Source organism: Coturnix japonica, chromosome 1 (genome assembly GCF_054131305.1).
Source record: "Coturnix japonica strain WE chromosome 1, WE-NBRP24, whole genome shotgun sequence".
In the NCBI taxonomy this organism is placed as follows: domain Eukaryota; kingdom Metazoa; phylum Chordata; class Aves; order Galliformes; family Phasianidae; genus Coturnix; species Coturnix japonica.
In genome coordinates this window covers 25,582,192-25,601,930 of record NC_140663.1, presented here as the reverse complement: position 1 = coordinate 25,601,930, position 19,739 = coordinate 25,582,192, and the positions used below count along the sequence as shown (strand labels likewise).

The window sequence follows — 19,739 nt, the reverse complement described above, 5'->3', positions numbered from 1 at the left end:
AGCACATATCAAAAGACACTTAAGCTACTGCAAAACAGGGCCCCAGATACCAGACAGATGACATTACTGAGCTATCACAGTGCTCACATCTGCTAATTTTTAGAAGATCCACAAGACTTCATGAATCCAAAACCAAAAATCTCTGTGGAATAAATGCGAGGTGAGATTATGTATTCTTCAGCGTGCAGTATCTAACGTTTCTCCTATGGAATCCAGAAATGCTACAGAGATTGTTAATTTAATAAAAACCTGAAAATGTTGATGCTCCACAGGTGCTTCTCCAAATATAGTAGCTTTTTTTATTATTTCACAATGGACTTATATGGATTGCAAAATGAAAGAAAAAGCATATTCTCTTTGGAGAATCCTAATGTTACAAACTTTAGATTTCATCTCTTATAACAGTGCAGGTACATAATCCTTGGTGTTTAATTAACAGTCTAAAATCCCTCGCTACATCTCAACTAAAAGCAAAGTGATACTGAAATCATTTTTTCCCTCTGATGACAGTGTCAATACAGCCCAAACTACTACATTACCCACATAAGATTACTGAGATTTTAGGTTCAAAACTGATATTACTCTTCTTGCCTCTGATTATTAAGTTTGGTTGAAAAACTTTTAGTTTTCCATCCCTGGGCTTATGAATGCTAGACCATGCTCCCCGTGTGCCCAAATCCACAAACAAAAAATGGAGTAATTATCCCCAATTCTTCAGCAATTTATACTGGCTTCTAGTCCACCAATACAGGCTTGTGTCCAGTTCATTATCTCATCACTAACATAGTACATGTAAGGCTATGGACAGTTTTGATCCTCTTACAACTAAGCTCAATACAGGAACTGTCAAGACTTAACCAGGTTAAAGAACAAATATGCAATTTGGAAGGAAGTCAGTATCCACTGACCAGGAGAAAAGTACACAGACTGACTGACATTAAGTTGTACTGAGGGCTCAGCTCTTTGAAAAGGACATCAGCTACATGCTAAGTTAAGAAGTCACCATATTAGAAAGCAACAGTCACAACAACACAGCACGGTGTGCTCCTTCAGTCATTTCCTACTGTGAATGAATGGAAAAGAATTATGGTACCTGAAAAAGCAATGGCTTTGGAACTGCTTTTTAGAGATAAATAAGAGCCATCTGTGTTTGTAATGTAAAGTATTGTACAGTGTTTCACAGAAAGTTTCTTATATTCCCTCATGACCGCTCTTTTTACAAGGAAATATTGTTGAAAAATGCATAAACATCTTTGTGTGGGTGTTTGTGGGTCTTCCTCCTACATCGACTCATACAGACTGAAAGAACTTTACAACAATCAATTGATAAAGAACATTATGCAACTTAAAGCTTATTCTAACAATTTTCTTTCACCCACCACAATGTGAAGAGAATGTAATTTCATCACAGCTGGTCTATGGCAATGGACAATATCCCCATTGTACTAAGGTCAACAGGAACTGTTGAGACCAGCTTGACAGGATTATATTCAAATACATTTCCTGAATCAAATAAGGGTTGGAAACAAGTACCATCAGAGCTGCACACTCAACTAGAAAGTGAGTTGCCTCCTGGAAACAAAATGGAGGTCAAGCCATACTAATGTTCTCTAAACAGTCCATTTTCACAACATCTGTGGGAAGAGCAGGGCGCAGCAGACTGCCTCCTAGCCAAGGTGCCACACACCCATCTGGCAGAGCCCTGGGAATTGGCTGTCACACACAGGGAACATCACTGGACTGCTGGGCTGAACAGACAGTAAGGCAGCCGTGAATGACAGAGATAAAAGCTGACATCTGTCAAGGTATAAACACACACATCAGATATTGACCTTGCAGTCTAGTTGTGTCCTACATCAAGGCTCTTCGCAACTTTTGTCTCACTTCTCTATGCAAAATCCTTTCCTAAGCTGACTCAACATCTGCAATATTTGATGAGTTATATTCTTTAAAGGAAGAAAATTTTTTTTTGTTTTCACTGGAAGCTTACTACTATCTGAAAGCCAACCAATGCTGAGCTCTCTCAGCGATAAGTATGACAATATGCAAAACCACACACACAACCCACAGCCCCTGCTTGAGCAACTAGGATCAAAATGAGACACACAAAAAAAAGTGCTTCCCAATCCCTAAGGCCATATGCATATCACACTTTCACTGGACATTTATGTTCCCTATTACACTGAACACAACATAGGCAGATGCTTGTGCATAATATTCACAACAGCCGCAGTGAAGAAACACCTATCAAAACCAACGGAAACTAATGAAAAATTGCTAATTATTTCTCCTGGGAATTTTAAGTACTGTTACATTAGCACAAAACCAGAAATCAGAGCTGAAAACCCCTTATGCCATTATGAGACCATGGCATGATAGTATAGTTGAAAGTGGAAGAAGGAAGTGGCAATACTGTGTTCAGATGTGTGGTAATGCAATGAAGAAATAGGTAGAAACTTGTATTCCAGGATTTTGTTTGTTTGTTTAAGTTTACGCTAACAAAAGGCCATAATCACAAGACCGATGATTTTATGTTATTCCTGAAGCTGGACCATTATGCAATTAAGGAAATGTTAGTATCTGTATGTGCTAATTACATTCAGCAAAGAATAGCACCATGGTATCTTCAAAAATCTAGCTCTCTCTTTGTGATTGGCTCTCCTCCAAAAGAAGACCCATACTCTGATGGAATTTTGATACTTTGTGAAAGCTACTTCTGATGCTAAGACTGTTGAACCCTACTCAGCAAACAGCAGATCTTGCTACAGAGTGTTTGGGAGAAATAATTAAATTAACCATGCTTCCTGGAACTTTCAAGTAAAACATATAGTTGTTTTATCAACAGGTATATATTCATTCAGTTTGATATGGAACAATAAAAGAAGCTTTTTTATGGTCATTCTCCTTTTACATATTACATGAAAACTTTCACATCATGACACAATTACATAAAATCCTCTCCCAATCCATCACTCCTTCCAGCCTTTCAAAAGATAAGGCTTTAAATTAATATATAGATCTAATTTCGGTTTCAAGATGCATTATCTAAACGTTGCAGTAATGCAGGGAAAAGGAAAAGATGGAGATAGCTGATTCAGCCAGCACAATACATTTGATTGTGGTAAACCTTTTTATGTTCTACAGAAACAGTAATTCTAAAACTGTTCTCCAGAACATATAGGCTAAACCTTTCCCATTTTTATTTCTTACATACCTGTGCTCCAGCAGCTTCACACAGGTTACTGGCATGGTTATTGTAACAGCACTATAAAGAATCAAGCTCTTAATGTCTTTTTCATAACTTACTTTTGGAAAACCAATGACCAAGCATCAAACACCATTAAAGGAGTACTTGCTGTTTTTGAAAGAACAGGTGCGGATCTGTTTCCTTATAGTTTAAACACAAGTTATTCACTGGTGTTTTTTCCTTTTTTTGTAACAGTGCCACAAAATGAGTCAAACAAAATACCCCATCAGCTTTCCAATCTTGTGTTAATTTTCAACTAATTAAACAAAGCAAACTTTTGTAGTGAGCAAACCGATTTTATAAAACTTCAGCTTAAAATTCTTAGTTTGCAATTTAAGAACTAATAGAAGTATAGTATATGGAACTATCAAAATCACAGCCATATTTCACTTTAGTTATTGTTTTGGGGAAGCTGTAAAGAAAGAAACACAGATCAATTATTAACCTAGAAAAATAATTCTTCTATAGTTGTCTTAGAATCTCACCTCCACTTTTAACATCTTCCAACATTTCTTTCCAAGATTTTTTATACAGTAACATGCAGAATTCATGAACATCTCACTAACCAAAGATTTGCTGTAGTAAATCTAGAACTCTTAATTGTTTTCCAAATGTTCCTCAACCATCTCATTGTTTCAGTAAGTGTTTTCCAATTACCAAAGAGTAAAAGAAATAGTAAGAAGTCCCAATGATACCAAAATACTACCTTTAATCTTTCAATAGAAAATACTGTGCATCTAATGCTGTACTTTAACTTTGTGAACTAATTTGAAGAACAGCAGCCATGTTACTCTATGTCACCATCCACTACATGTCTCAATCCCAGTTTAATAGCTGCTTGAAAGATATTAACAAGCAGAAGTACTCAGTCTTCCTACAGTCTTCTAGATAGCTTCAACTGTGAAGCCTAAAAGCTGCTTTTTCATTTAGAGGACTGAAAAAACTTGTCTGAACAATCTCAAAGTAGAAGGAAAATAGAACAGTTGGTGGTAGGTTATGTAAAAATACCTACAGGGCTTACATCACCCTTGTAATATTTCTCTTTTCCCTGGCTGGAAAACATCCATTCCTTCCAGACAAGCATCCATTTTTTTCCTTTGAAGTACTACATGTGAATTTAATTGCCCAGAAAACTGTCAAGAGAACTTTTAAGCTATAGACCAGCCCTGAGAGGTTCTATGGGAAAGGAGCAAAAAGCCTGTAAGACATGTTCACCTTTTACAACAAAGCTGCTCTACAGGCTTTCATCCAAAAAATTAATTTTGGACCGGACTTCGATCATCAAGGAAAAAACAGATACATACAAATGGCTAGCAGTTCTTACTGAGTCCAGTCTGAAGTTATTTCAGAGCAACACTTTTGAGAATCAAGATTCATTTTATTCGGATAATTAATGGATCAAGCACAGCAACTCAAATTTGAAAATATTTCATATTTTAAGACATACTTCTTGCACAATTTAAACATCTACATTATTCAGCCTTTATTACATAGTTCTTTTATTTTTGTCAGGTTCTTTAAATTAACTGCTTACCACATGTTTCAAGTCATCAAGATTCAAATGAAGACAACAATAGAAATACAGTGGAGTAGTGTCTGATGTGGTATGAATAATCTATTTAAATTTTCAAGTTTGGAAACATTTCTACTACACAAGAGCTTACACTGGAATACAGACTGTTAATCATGCTTGACACATTCCATGATTAGTATTTTACTGAATACTTTTAGAACTGAAATTCAGAAGAATCAGGATTTATAAACACCAGATGTTTATAGAGATCTTATCATGGTGTTTGAAAATATTGTTATGAAGGGCTAACCTTAACTGTTTATTTGATTTTTAATCAAAGGTAAGATTTTTGCAAGCAAACTCATACTTGAACACAAACAAAAGATATTGCTTCAGGTATTTTCTTTCAGAATCTTCATACAATTTATTATTTTACTGCTTTTCTTCAGTGAGAAGCTTCTCCCATTCTGTACTTTTTAACCTTGGTAGCTACTTCAGCATGTCCTGGAAACAGAACAGCTAGAAAAGCACAGGGAAAAAAACAGAGTAGCACACAAGTAGCAGACAGTAAGAGGTCTACAAGAATTGTAAATAATTTAAGAGAAACAATGAAATTGTCTCAAAATTCTCTCTCTCCCTCTTTTTATTTTTATTACTGAAATATGACCTGGAGTAGGGTATCCAGATGAGGACTCTTCAGGTCAGGAGAGATGTGGACCTACTAGAGTGTGTCCAAAGGGCAGCCCCAAAAATCACTCATGGGGTGGAGCAGCTCTCCCACAGGGACAGACTGCGATAGCAAGGGCTGTTCAGCCTGGGAGAGATTAGGCTCTGAGGAGACCTCAGAATACCCTTTCAGTATATAAAGGGGGTCTATTAGAAAAAAAAGAGGACAGACTTTTTATCAGGGTCTGTAAGGGGATATGGTTTCAAGCTAAAAGAGGGGAAATTGGGTTAAATTAGATATAAGGAAGAAGTTTTTTACAATAAGGGTGTGAGGCACTGGAACAGGTCACCCAGAGAGGCTGTGGAGTCTCCTTCCATGAAGAAATATAAGACCAGTCTGGAAGCCTATCTGTGTAACCTATTGTAGGGAACCTGCTTTAGCAGGGGAGTTGGACTCAATGATCTCTTTTGCTCCCTTCCAACCTCTGCAGATTCTGTTTTGGATACCCCATCCCTGGAGACATTCAAGATATGTCTGGGCACTCTGAGCAACCTGATCTAACTGTAGAAGTTCTTGTTCATAGGGGAGTTGGACTAGATGATGTTTAAGGGTCTCTTACAACTCAAACAATTTTATGAGGTGGAACCAATGAGATTTATTTAGATATTTATATAACCAGGTCTGAACAGGAGTCAAAGATGGCTCAGAAACTGACTCATCTCAGGACTAGGAGAGGCTGGTATCAAATAAGAACTATCACATGCATACAGCAGTCACTGATCCAAAGGATGTTTTGCAAGCCTACAAAGGTGAGAAACCCATGCTATGATTAGAGAAGGATGCAGCGAAGTAAAGAGAAGAGAGACAGAATGAACGTGAAGGTCAGGGAATTCCACAGTGTTCCACTGGCACCCAGATGCATTAAACTATTTGATATTCACAGAAAATCTGTGGTTCCAATATCTCTCTCTCAAGTATACACACAGACACACGCTCACAGAACACATGCAGTGAAATGTGTTGTTCACTGCAAAGAGACTATAAACCCTTGGCATCTATCCCTCCCTTGCAGGCATAAAGTTCATTAAGGACAATCTCTGCTTGCACAGAAACCAAAAATATATACATACATTGAACACATTATCAGTTCTTATGCATACAAAATCTACGGTCTACATACCTCTCCACAAATCATATCTAATGTAACATGGTTCAGAAATGGAAGACCCACTCTTATGAGACACATCTCATAAGAGAGAGAGATACATCTGACCCAAGATCATGTACAAGTCTCCTCCTCTGAGAAGGGTAATTAGGCAAGTAATCAGTTCTAGAAGATGCACATATATCATGTTGTGAGTAGCGCAGAGCATGAACCTCTGTTTGGTTACTCAACATTTCTGTGTGCTTTACAAGAATGACCTGAAACTCAGGAAATGTAACACAGTGGATCACAATGTAACACAATGGATCCTAGAAAGGGACCAATATATTTTCCAGTACAAAAAGACATTATCTAGGATTTGCAGAATAGCAAAGCCTTGATTAAAGCTCAGAGGATCAATTACTATTACTTTCAGCAGTCAGTGCTCTTCTATCCATTCTGTGCCTTCAAGGAGATTTGGAGGGAAGAATCAAAGGATGGGGGAAGTTAGTTACAGCCCTGTACTTGCCTTTATGTTAAGCACAGACCCAGAACTGTTATCCCATTACAGCCCTAACTTCATAGAAATAAATTCATACATTCCAGATGCCTCTTCATCTACGACCAATTTTTAACAGCAATAACACAAACGTTTTATTTCAGAGAAAAACGCAGCTCATCAAATGATGCAAAAACAATTCTGGAGTCTTAAAGCTTTTAGATTATGATTTCCTTGAAATAATTAGTGTAAAATTAATACCAACAGTGTCACACTGTACCAGACACTTTAATATTCATAGTTATTTAGACACAATACATTCCCATCACAAAAGCCTAGGAAAATATTCAGATAATTAAGGGGTGATCTGTATTCCTCTGCAAAAATATATCATCCTTCAACAAAGGCTAAAGCCCTGCAGATATTAAAGTGCATAACATTTTCTGCCTTTACTCATTATAATTACATTTTATTAATGCATAAATCTATTCAGATCATCCATTAATATTGTCTGCCCATTATGTTTAATAACTCTTCTGTAAATTTATAATAAAACAAGAAATTGCATCTTCTTTTATTCTATTATTGCAGATAGTGATTAAAAATAGTGACTTCAAAAAGAATTCATCCCTTTCCATATTGAGCTGTTATCCTTTGCCCTTTTTATCCCCCTGTAATCCATTCTGTTGGCCTTTTACCAACTGATTTTTTAAGCTTATCTTCCATGTTGTGGATGACCATCTTTTTTCCCTTAAATTTCAATTAATAACATCGTTTCAGCTTCTTTATTACTTCATACCCCTGTACACATAAACATGGGCTTATGCAGTAGCAAACCATTCTATAGCATCGCCAAGCTTTCCACATGACAGACCCAGGTAAAAAGATTTATTCAGGGATTTATTTTCAAAATGTTTTGGTATAACACTGTAGTCTTTTTTTCTTTTTCTTTGTCTATTTCTCATGCTAACATGTTCCATAAAATATTTACTAAAATTGGACTTTGTACAAATGCATGTAACGTTGCCTAGCAGTACCTTAGTGTTTTTATAAACTATCAAGTCAGGGCAGTGCTAAGGCCATTGTATATTCCCAATATCAATCCCTAAGATCACAGGGAATTGAAACAGAAGGATGAAAGCAGCATTGCTTTTTGGCTGACAAACAAAAAGGAAAAGAATGTGGATGAATGTTTTACAAGACTCCAAGCCTCATGAATAAGAGGTTCTGTAGAGTATAAACTTGGTTGGTCAAGGCATGGTAACAAAAAGATTAAGTCTGGATACTTCTTTTTCACCTTAGGCTGCGCCAGCAGGTTATAATAATCCTGCCTTTAGATGTGACCATTTTTTTGTTAGGCTTAACATAACTGAGTGGAATTCTAGGATTTCTGCCTAGACAGATTATAAATTTATCAGCTAGTTTGCCTTGCTTTTATTCTCATATTTCAAGCATAACTCGAATGCTTCACCCATCTCTCCTTCCTAGGAAAAAATAACACCATTTATATACATATATATATAATATACTGTGAGACCTCTTTCTTTATAGACAAATTCCTCTTTCATATAGTACAAAGACGTTATTCCAGTCCATAATCAATTCAGTCACGCAGTATCTACCAGTAAGTTAACAGAAGTGCAGTAACTGAGATATGGGTGCCTGTTACACAGACAGCAGAACTAACATTTTCCTATTAATGCCCCCAACAAATCAGCTGTGCATTGAACAAAGACTGCTGTTTCTATGGGGGGAAATATATGCACATATATGCATGCTCACACATAGCACTCTCAAAATCTGAACCATTTTTTATACAAAATATTAACAGCACAAAGACCCAACTGCAATACAAGACAGTTTCACTCAGTGTCAACCACAGCAAAGGAAGGACAGGGCAGGAACAAGTGCATATGGATGTCAGAGAGAGCATTAACAAAAGCATAGTCAGCAGACTGAAGACAATTATGATACAGCTTCAGCTGGTAATCATCAGGTATTTGTCCTGAAAACTCTATCTGGTTTCAGATCTCTGAATTACAAAACACTGAGGAACCACAGAATTGCTTGGGTTGGAAGGGAACCAAAGGATTACCAAGTTGCAACCCCCCTGCCACATGCAGGACCACCAACTTCCAAAAAGATGAGGAGACCTTTGAAGATCAGATGATGTATATTTGCCAGAGAGAATTGCTGGGACAAGTAAAAAACCATGCTGTTACTGTATCTGATGTATCCAAGCACCTAAAATGAGATGGAAAACATCCAGGTCATGATAGCTGTTTGCTGCTTAACAGACAATCCTAGTGGCATATTATTGAGTACATTGCAGCACTGAAACACACTCAAGTATGTTTTCAAGATCCTTCACTATTTCTCTTGCAGGAAGCTGAAAGCTCAGAGTGCTTTCCAGAGCAAAAATAGAACAAAGACTGTGTTAATATTTCTTGTCCTTTCAATACCTTCAACTTCCCATCCTTGTTAAAATTATGTAAAAAATGTTTTTAAATGTTCATCTATGAGTTCCTTGATTGTTTTCACGATTGCCACAGAAATCAACTCAAATTTGCATTAACATACGTGGCATAAAAGAGATACTTCCTTAATTGCCAACAGAAGCTCTTATAAAAAGAAACCTATCATAGAATCATAGAAAAAGAAATCTATGCATCACCAACCGAAGTTTATGTATTTTCTTCACACACTGTCCTGTCTTAGCATACAGAAAAAACTAAAGAAAAAAAAAAAAAAGAAAAAAGAAAAAAAAAGCACCTGAAGAAAGAGTCAATTTATTTTAACCAATTTTTATATATGAGGAAACCTGAGATAATAAGGTGAGAAAAAATAAATAAATAAATAAATAATCAGACAAAACCACTTTATATGAACTACAATTACCTTGGAAATCATACACATACTCCATTTTGATCCTTATTTTTTGCATTTGCCAATGGTCTTTTTGTTAATAAGGACTAAGCATCCCTACCAAGCAAGCGGGGATGTAAACAGTTCCTATATAAATGATATTGGCAATAATCATGCTGCTGCCCACACCACATTAAACACTGTCATGTTTGTATGAAAATATTCAAGTGTCCACTTTTCAAACTTTTAAATATACACCACTGAAAAAAATCACTATGTTAGCAACTCAGAAGCTGGTCAAATCAAAATTGCCAACATTGTTTTAAATAAGTGTTGAACTGGGGAGACACCAACGCCACAGAGTGGCTCTGCCAGCAGGACCTGCCATGACTCAGGCATTCTGAGCACACAGACCAGCAAACAGTGTGCTCAGTGGATACAGGAGAGCAGCAGATGTTGTTTATCCTGACTTTCATAAGACTTTGACACTATCTCCCATCAAATCTCATAGGCAAACTGATAAGGGACAAACTAGATAAGAGGACAGGGAGGCTGAAAGCTCGGTGCACTGCTGGGCTTGATGGTTGGGATCAGCATGAGGTCCAGCTGGAAGCAAGTCACTGTTGGTGTAGCCCCAGGGTTGATACTGGGGCCAGTGCTATGCAACAATTTCATTAATGACCAGGATAATGAATCAAAGTACACCCTTAACAAGTTTGCTGTTGCTACAGAACCAGCAAGAGCAGCTGAAATACCAACTGCTTGTAATTCCACGTAGGGGGAGTTGTACGCTTCCTGATGCACAAGACTCCAACCAGTATACAAGCTGTGTAAATACAGGCTAAGACACTGTATTTGTTTCACCAATCAACTTACTGTGTTGTCCACTACAGTATCTATTTGAATCAGCATATATATCCCACTTCAATGGCTCCTTTAGCCACTGCCCCAGACAGTACTCAAGAAGTAATGCTACCTTACCCATAACAGTCTATGGGGAAAAATTGTGCTTTTATTATCCTAATGCCCATTCTATTGTAACAAAGTGTTGAGATTTTTTGCTTTACAACTGTTGGAAAAATGAGAGGAACCAAGAAAACACCACAGAGGAAAGCTAGAACATCTCACCCATGAGCAGCAGGCACCCGCGCACTGACCCAATTAGACATTCAAACACTTGTCACTTCGGAGCTGGCTGGTTGTCACTCATCCAAGTAGCTCTGGGGGGGCCATTGTATGGTGGCATTCCCTGACCCAGGAACTAGAGCTATGGAGGCAATGAAGGCATAGGGATAGGGTGCCAGGATCCTGGGGAGCGAAAGCAGCCAGCAGGAAAGCCAAAAGAACCTTAGAACTTCCTTAACTTGACTACCATCCAAAAAGCCTTTCAGAATCTTCAATGGTTATCTTTCATTCAGAGTAGTCTAGTTTCAGAACCTTACAGTAACAGTCCTCTTCACGCAAAGCTACGTTTAACTCTTGAGTGACTAACACATGAACCATTTCAGAAGAGATCTCTGAAGCAGAAAAAAAAATCTTTGTTGGAAGGAAAGGATATACAAAATGTTACTTTTAGAAACAATGCCAGCATACAGTTTCAGCGTCTACCCACTTTTCCATTTTAAATCATGTACTGATGCTTTCAGATGCTGTCAGCTTGAATACACAAATGAGGCCTAAAACACTGCAGCCATCCATGCCTACGCACTACTGAAGACAAAAGGTCTGTTCCAGCATTCTGTATACAATACTGTATTCAAAACTCAAAATCAGATTTATTTTTTTTATTCAGTAAATTCAGATATTAAAACACAGATGACTATTCAGCAGCTACTAGTGACTTCAAGGAAGGCTACCCCTGTTCTTATGCAGAAAGACTTACGTAGTTCAAATACAAGAGCAGGAAGGAGCTGAGACTGAGGGGAAAAAATAAAGCTTACTTCAAAAACTTCCAAGACTGGCATTTTAATCTTATAAAAAATGATGAGACTGAAGAATTCAGAATATCCCTATCACCAAATTTATGACCTACACTAGCAGGATAATAAGGTACAAAAATACTTTAAGTCTCTCTTAAATTCTGCTTCTCAGACTGATTTGTTTACTAGATGATTTGTCACGACACCTGTTCTCTCCAGCAGGGAACATCAGAGATGATTAAGCCTACCTTCAATTATGTGAAGCTATGAAATAATTTTAGCTGTTTTTCCAGTTAATATATTTGAATTGAGCAGTTCAGGTAAAAGCAGTGCTGACATTTTAAAGTTTATATTATTTACAACCTGTTAACCCAAACAAATATGGAAATGCAGCAAAATGCAGAGTACATTATATGACAACCCAGACAGTTCTTTAAAGACACTTATAGAAACTCAATGCTAGTAGCTTTTTTTCCCACTCAGTTTAGAATGGGAGATTAATATTTGAAGGAGAAAGTTCTTACCTTTGTCCAAAAAAACTGCTAAGCAAGATGATCTGTTTATTTACTTTCCCTTCTCTCTGCTGTATAGCCGGTCTTTTGCCTTACTGTTTTGCCTGAAAAAAAAATTAAAAAAAAATAAAATAAAAATGATGTAGAATCTGAATTACTTACACAAGCCCAGAATCACATTTGCTGTTAAAATATCATAAATACAACAGATATGTCCTCATAAAGGTGCACTGTTAAATCCTGTATGGTTTACTGAGCTAAGTGAAACATTATTTCACTAGCAGCTAATTGACATATGTTGGTCTGAATGAAAAATGGGAGTCATCAGAAACAACAACAAACCAAACTCCATAGCTTTTAAAATTATATTTTGCATTTAGCTCTACAAAATAACAAAGCTAAACCCATCAGCTCAAACCAGATCACTCATTTAAGTATCCAGTGTTTTCTGCATCTAGCTTTTCACTGAATCCAGTGAAAAACACTCATCGCATGAAAGCTGACCAAGCCAGTGGGAAATCTAACCATATCTTCATGAATTTCAGCAACCTAACTTAAGTCATACTGAGTACTCTCTGCAGTGTTCTTCAGGATATAAATGTTTAAGTTTCTAAGACTGGAAGTTCTACTGGAAGGTCAATGCAACACTGGCAGCAAGCTTCTACTGCAAGGAAAGCTCTTATTCTATATCTTGTATCTACTCTCTTGTATCTCTTCTTTCCAGTAGAAAAGAGCACTCTTCTCATACATTGCTCCCTATTCTACTCTTTCTAATTGACCTGTTGCTCTTACATAACAAAGCAATGGAAAGAATACCTTTGTCACTGTAACTTTTGAAGTTTGCCATCTATCATTTATTTCACTGAGGTGAAAATCACTTCACTGCCTTTATCTTTACTTAGGCACTCAAATCGCTCCCTGCTTTCTACCCACCCAGGGAATCCAGCTCATCATATACCAACAGGACCTCAGTTAGACAAAGTCAGCATTGAAATTGCATTTAGAACTGCCATTTGCAACTCCTAATTGACTAAAACCCTTGAGTATGACCATCACACATATCCTTTCTACACAAAGATGATGGATACATCTGTCCTGCCACTCACATTGCCTCCCAGCTGCTTTGCCTCACTAGATCATACACATCTAAGGGAACAGTGCATCCTAAAGGCCACATCCACAGGGCTGTGGTCGCACAAGTTTTGGCTTTCTGCTACAAGTCAATGCAACCCCAAACATCGCCAGTGCCTCCACACAGCACTTACAATGCTATGCTATAAACTCATGGCTTTGGTGGACTGTCACGCAACTCCCTTGAGATGCTTTGAACTACAACACCAATTAGCTGTATATTAGGGCTACAGACACATTATGGCACCAAGATGAAACTCAGATTACCTTAGGTAATATATGACCAGTCTTTTTTATAAGAGAATTGCCAATTATCCTATCAGAACGTCAGGAATTTTTCCCTGGTTGGCTGTTATCACCAGTAAAAACAACTGCAGTCTCAAGAATTATGTTTAAAAGTTAGGCATGACAATAGACTCAGTACAGCTTGTGCATAGGACTTCACAGACAGAAAATGGATAACTAGGTATCTGGCTTCCAAAGAAAAAGGAGCATTTGTACAATTGCTGAGCAGTAAATGCAGTAAGACAGCATGAATTAAAAATAAAATAAAAAAAAAAAAAGGGTTAAGAACATGGTGTAAAAACATTGTAAACCATTTGTTTTATTTATTTTTATAAAGAGGTCTACAGTGTGGGTGAAATAAGTTGAAGAAAATTATTTATCACTTATTGGGCAAAAGAAGCTGAAGAAATACAGAATCTACCCTTTACTTCTCCACATCAGATCATTATCACTACTATGCACTTACTCGTTTAAAAATTTGTGAAAGAACTAAAATTTATATGCTTTTATTGCTTTAAAAACATCTAAACTAATAACCTTGATAGATTTCAAAGAAGTACAATTTAGAATGAGAAAGTATGCATTGCAATAAAAATATGCAAAAAAGTTCAAATTCTTATGAAATCAAAAAATAAAAATCCCATTTTTATTTTATAATCAGACTGGCCAAATGGTTTTAGATAAAATGCAATTCATATATTCATCAAAAGGTAGAACATTCTTATCTTCTTAATATAACCTTAAAAAACAACAGTAAAATGGGACAATATGCACTCCTTCTCCTAAAACTAATACTACACACACACACATGTATAATTCACCCTCCTTTTACTTGACAACACTGTAGGAAAATATTTAATGCAACACATTTTGGGGGCCTGGAAAACATTTGCTTTATGATCTGAAATATATTGAATGTATTTAAGCACAGGTTTATGTTATTCAATACTGCAGAGATATAGCATTCACCCTCATGTCAATTCTTCTTTCAGAGTTAAGGAGTGATGAGGAGCCCTCAGAAGAGGAGAAACTACCCTGGTGGTTGATGAGGGCAGTGATTCATCTTTCTGTCATATCTATCTTATTTCTGGCAGTGCTCAGCCCCAGATGATTCTGACAAAGTAATAATGGAAAGAAAAAAAAGAAAAAAACCCATATCCTGGAAATACACCAAAGATAACTGCTCAATTTTTCATTCTTCATAGATAAATTCACGTAAATACATATTCTAATGCAAGTAGTTGAGCCCAGATTATATTAATATTTTTTCCAGCAAGGTGTTCATTTTATACAATCTAGTTCAACATATCACAACAGTCAAAACAGAATATATGTTTGTTCTCATCTTTAATATGGTAAAAAGTCACATCCTTCCACCATGGAAATAAATTATACAGTACATGTTTCAGTTTTTCGATGGATAATCAAAGTTAATTGTTTCAATAAGTTACACAGAATAGGTCTGTTCTTGCATCAGAAGTTTAAATTCCATTTCCTCTTGTTCCTATTACTCAATAAATCTAGCTAACTGCTACCAAGGCACACAAACTTCAACCACATAACAGATCAAGAAGAATCAGAATAGAAAAGGGAAATCAGCCATTACCTTGTGCATAAAGCTATACAGACCTCCTCTTTAAATTTTTTATCTTCTTTCTTTTGTTTTGTTAGTGGGAGATAGGGATTTGTAACACGCTCCCCTCCACATTGTAATCTTGACAAGAGTCTGCTGCTAAGCCCCACAGTCACAGTGCTGTGCAGAAGCACGCACAAAAAGCCCTTTCCAGCAGCCAATGGCTTTGTCCTCGACCTCCCATGCTTCTGTGTGATCAGCACAGGCTTTGTGGCCATACAAAGGGGGTTAAACATTTCCCTGTATTTATTTAAAACCAGAGCTAAATCTGCTTAGCTGCATGAGCCTTTCAGTAAAATGATTCTCACTGACCAGGACATTTTTATCTGTTTGTTTAAGAGTAATGAGCTTCCATCTATAAAAATAAATACATATATATATTTATATCAAAACAACAACAACTTTTATCCGGATCTCACCTTTTGTAGAATTACCTCCTAAATAACTGCCAGGGAACTGCCTTGTTCCATTTCTCCTGTCCATTCTTTAGACCACATGCTGCCAATGGGCATCCCTCTGCTCTCCACTGACATCAACCAATATACGTTGACATGTGAAATTCCATGAGAAAGAAAGCATACGTGTACCAGGAAATAAAGGAAAATGTGTTAGAAGAAGGCCACCAACTTCACACACTGCACCAGTCTCTGGACCACCACCTCTGCTTTCCAAGGAACCACCTTGGAGCAGTGCTGGTATAGAACAGTGCCTTTTATCAACTCCTAAACAAAGAAAAAATAAAAAAAAGTTTCTAAGTCTAGTTAAAATGTAAAATGTTTCTAACTTCAAGAGAGTTGCAGCTTTTCTAGGGAGCAGCCTTGGAATCTGTCAGCATTTATTAGTACCAGCATTAGCTCCGAACAATAACTTCATCTGCTCCTTTGAAACCTACTCCGATTTCAAGACTTGTTTAGAACAATGCTTTCCTTCACAAAAGCACAATCTCTACAGTAGAATCTACTTCAAAGAAAGTTGCCAGTAAAGTTCGTAACAACTACAACCACCTGACCACCTAAACATAATGAAATAAAATCAGAGCATCTTAATTGAGTTCCCACTTCAGGCACGTCCCATGCTTCTGGAGATATAAAGAACTCTGCTGAGAATGCAAAGTCTTGGAAAAACAGAGGTTACAGTTACAAGCAATTTGGTTTTGATGTGAAGGTTTGTCATCGGATAATACAGCGCTCATTAGGCAAAACCATTCGAAGTTGTTTAAGAGTAATTGGCTCCTCTGCCATTTGAAGATATGGCTTTTTAATTGCCCATTTACAACTGTATATTCTAATGAAAACAGCTGGTGTGAAACTGTAAATAATAAACTACTTACTATGCCACAAACAAGTTGCAATGCTATTTGCATTTAGTAATATTTAACAGAGATAAAAGATCACTGTTTTCATACCTTCTATCATTCCTTCCAAAAATGAAGCCCCAAATGAAAAAAGGCAGCTTCTCTTACTGAGTAGTTGAACTGTTTGCTCCCCTCAGCTTTTGACAGCACACATCATCAAAACCAGCTAAAATATAACTAATTGAACAGACATTCTCTTTTTAACTGGGCTTTAGCCAAAGTTATTTTCTTAATTTTTAGAGCTGAATCATGAAGGGCAGGTCTGATTTTGTTGTCTGATTGACCAAGTCTAATCAGAATTATTTCTGCACACTGCTTCACTACAGCTGTAGCCCCATTAAACACTAAATGTTCTGGAGGCCCATTCCCTTTCAGCTTCCCACTGTGATTCGTACTTTTCAGACAGTAGCTACTCAGTGGGCAACTCAAAACATTCAAAAAATGGAGATGCTATATTTAATGGTAAGCTCAAAACCCACAGCAAAAATCTGTCACTTGGCTTTGTCAGCATGGCAGTTATAAAATCAGACTCTTTAAGGTGGAGACTTAAAAAGAACTCTATGAACTGGTTTTCTTACCCCATAATATGTTTTTATGATGAGAAAGCTTTCAGTCATAACAGCAAGTTTTTTCTTTGACAGAAATAATCGTGTATGCCACTAAAAATGTTCAATGAGTTACATAAATTTTTCAGTAATCATAATATTACCCATGGCATCTTGTTTTACATCTTATTACCATTTTAGTCGCAGGAAACCTTTAAACTAATATAGCCATCAGGAATGTCTTGCTGAACAATTTACATATTAACAAAGCTACTTTTTAACCTATTGAACTCCTTAAGCTAAAAATATCTGTAATGTGCGTATGTAGCGCACAACTCCTTGCTTTAAGACCCACTGCAAAAAGAAAAGAAAAAATAGACACAAAAAAATATTTAGCAATTGTCTGATGATGCTGACTTCTCATTCATCTTCCTTTTCATGTATTTTTTGTTTTCCCTTCCAGATGGCCTCAACTCTTTCAAGACATTTGACAATAGTCAGGAAACAAACGTGAATTCTTTCTAAGTCATACCAAAATTTAGCTAGTGTTAATACTCAGCTGAGCTCTTCAAGTAGCTTGGTAGTTTACCTTGTCCTACCATTTAAAAGGCATGGGGTCTAAAACTAAAAGATAGTGTGGTTCAGGAGCACCATGCATATGGGGCACATGGTCCCACAATGCTTAAATGTTGGCATTTAGGCCAAGCAAGGCCTCTCTAAAATATTGCAGGAAGAAAAGGAGTGGTAGACTTGAATCATCTAACATCAAATAATCTAAGCCTAAAGACAGAAGAGTCATGCTAACATAACAAAGCTATCCAGCCATATCAAAACATAGAACGAACGTTAACTGCTATCTGTACACCCCACTCCCATTCCAAATATTTGGGATGGGAGATGGATTCTGAAGAGTGACCAGTAAGCATTAGGTGTTAGTATGAAGTCAAGATCCCATAAGCACAGAACAGCAAAATGTTTTCACAGTGTTCACCACAGATAGACAGCAAACTGGAAAACTGATTGCTCTGTGTCAAAATTAAATAAGTATAAAAAAAAATATTGGAAATACTAGGGAATACAAACACTAAACTAAGACAAAGCGGTTAAAAGCGTTCTATGACTCTACGACTTCACTGAATCTGTTGAAGAGAGACCTTTCCCACACGCACAGCATTTTAAGCTGTTTAGCACACAGAACTGTTGTCAAGGAGAGTAAGATTTCCCAGCAGTGACTCCAGACTGAGAAGAGCCCTCTTCAAACAACTCAAGGTTCATTCACTTTATTATTTTAGCAGCTATAGCACATACAGCTTGGCACTGTCAGAGACACAAGCGAATGGGTTTCTTTTCCTCCTTTCACATTACATTTGATGAGGCTGTTATACAGTGAGGTACACAGCGTTAGGATTTTCTCCAGCACTATCCTCTCTTTTTTTCATGAGGGAACTGTTTTTGCCTTCCTTTGTGAACAGGGAGTATCCCTGACCACTGGATGCCCAAGGCCATTTAAACACATGGGCCACTGAAATACAGTACACACACAGACAAACATGCAGCTTATAAGCCCCAGGACAGGGAAATTTATCAGCACACACAAAACCCCTCACAGCATCAGTAACAATTAGCTGATGGCACACTGCAACAATGGGAGAAATTACTGAAATACCAAACTAAAATCACCTTAAACTACCAAAAGATTGAATGAAGCCAGAGAGAAAGAGAATGTGAAGAGAATAAGATGAGGATGATTACAGCCAGAAGAGGATAGTTAGAATCTTGGTTCTAGGAAAGAAAAGAATATATACAATGGCTGCTTCGAAAGTAATGCCTCCTATTTTATTCCGATGGCTCACAATGTCAGAGGCAGATGATGGTGGTATGACAGTAGAGGCTGAACCTTCCCACCAACATTCCATTCCATTTTGTTTCCATGCAATAGATGGCAGCAGAACAGTCTGACAAAACGGCATCTGACATGGAAGTGCATATGAAGGTGCCATACGGAAAAAAATGGTATCCACCGACTTTCATCCACGCTTGCAGAACGTTTACAGAGACCCAAACAGCGAATATGAGCATAGCAGGTGGTATGTTTCAACAGTGGTGGCAGTGGGTCTCTGATCAAGGGAAAGGAAAGAAAAGGAATATGGTGTGCCCTGTTTTGTTGCAAAAATCTTTTCAGGATGTTTCATCTTTCCAAAGGCTTCTCTTGGTATGAAGGACATTATTTCAACTTCTGCCTGCAATGTACATACATATTAATGCCCAGAGAGGGAGCTGGATGGAACCAAACCAAATCTTTGTTCCTCTGTCCAATTTCATCTGCCACTGTACCTGGAAGCAAACAACTCAGTAGTGTCTCTAATTTGACTCGAGGCTCTGGAGCTGTCCCCCCTTCCTGAAACAGTTGGAACAAATTTAGCAG

General features: G+C 37.2%; 1 protein-coding gene across 50 annotated transcripts in view; it reads right to left on the bottom strand.

The window, feature by feature from the left end:
* The window catches only part of NRCAM (neuronal cell adhesion molecule), a 133,567-nt gene that overhangs the window by 77,010 nt on the left and 36,818 nt on the right, over nucleotides 1-19,739 (bottom strand). For 47 of the 50 annotated variants that reach the window (XM_085534893.1, XM_085534587.1, XM_085534665.1 and 44 more), the window contains exon 2: nucleotides 12,379-12,470. The gene's annotated coding sequence lies outside the window, so the exon portion shown is untranslated. Of the gene's footprint in view, nucleotides 1-12,378; nucleotides 12,471-15,388; nucleotides 15,587-19,739 lie in introns of those variants that run through there. The other 3 variants (XM_085534457.1, XM_085535233.1, XM_085535097.1) reach the window with 2 other exon arrangements.